Source organism: Rhinopithecus bieti, unplaced genomic scaffold (genome assembly GCF_001698545.2).
Source record: "Rhinopithecus bieti isolate Rb0 unplaced genomic scaffold, ASM169854v2 scaffold_27006, whole genome shotgun sequence".
NCBI lineage: Eukaryota > Metazoa > Chordata > Mammalia > Primates > Cercopithecidae > Rhinopithecus > Rhinopithecus bieti.
The window spans coordinates 1,151,577-1,153,083 of record NW_016813373.1 but is presented as its reverse complement, the minus strand read 5'-3'; positions in this window follow the sequence as shown (position 1 = coordinate 1,153,083).

The following is a 1,507-nucleotide window of genomic DNA, read 5'->3' as shown; positions in this document are numbered from 1 at the left end:
CCAGGATGGTCTCGATCTCCTGACCTCGTGATCCGCCCGTCTCGGCCTCCCAAAGTGCTGGGATTACAGGCTTGAGCCACCGCGCCCGGCCAGTGATTGTTTTTAAAAGGCAGAATACTCTTTATCAGTTTGAGATGGCTGGGGCCTGTGATAGTATTTAGATATGACACAGTTCTTCAGCCAACGGTGTATTTTACACTAGTCAAGTCATCCTAGATATCCATGGTTTTTCTTAAGAAAGTTGGCTCCTGATATGATTTAATATTCAAAGTAGAGTCATCTACCTATTAGCTTGCTGGCATGGTCCTAGTTTACACCTGTTGTTTCAGCATGATTGTTGAGTACCCTCTTGCATCCTTAGCATTTTCTTGATTTTGTTGTTAAATGATGCATACCCTTATTTCCATGGAATCTCTACTTCCACCTCCCCAACAGAAGTTATCTTCCCTTTGCTTGGTCACCCTTACAGCCTCTTAGATGGTGTCTCCTACACAGTGTAAGCACTAAACTGAAGAGGCAGTGACCTGAGCACTTTGGATTTCATTCATTGTAATCAATTCCCTGACAAAATGATTGCATGAGAAGGAATTTTAAGTTCATAGGATCAGAATTTAGGTGAAAACAACCCCCATATTTGTTTCTCCACCCTCTCACCCAGAATTAACTTTGACCTAAAGGTCACAGTGCAATCCCCTTGTATTTCCAAAAAATTTATTTCATTTTACAATATGCAGATATATGTCCATATACATGCACAATATAAACATATACCATATTTGTAAACATATACCATATTTGTATACATTTATATTATACATATGTATTTCTAAGGTGTTTTTTATAGTTCATTTGCAGACACTGGGTTATGTGATAACTTTTATCAGTGATAGATTAAACAGAATAATGACCAAATTTTCAACCTTAAGGAGTCAAGCCAGTATTTACAAAAGGAGGTCTCCATGAACTCCTTAAACATGAGTTCCCCTAATATCATCTTGCCAGGTACTAGATAACAACTAAGTGACAGCACAAGCTATAGGGAATTTGAAAGAATTCCATGGATGGGTGCTGTCTAGGGCCTTTTGTTGATTTTGAGACAATCTCACTCTCGCCCAGGCTGGAGTGCAGTATGGCGTAATCTTGGCTCACTGCCACCTCTGCCTCCCAGATTCAATCGATTCTCCTGCCTCAGCCTCCCAAGTGGCTGGGACTACAGGTGTGCACCACCACGCCCGGCTAATTTTTTTATAGATGGGGTTCCACCATGTTGGCCAGGCTGCTCTTGAACTCCTGACCTCATGTGACCCACCTACCTCCGCCTTCCAAAGTACTGGGATTACAGGCGTGAGCCACCGTGCCCAGCCTAGGGCCACTTAATAAGCCAGATCTGTGCTGCTGTGTAGAATGGTAGACAAGTGGATGAGAAGTTCCTGAACTGTTCTTGGCCCTTTTACCACTAAGTGAAAGTAACTTGCTGCCCCAAAGAAAGATGTCTCATCATTCAATA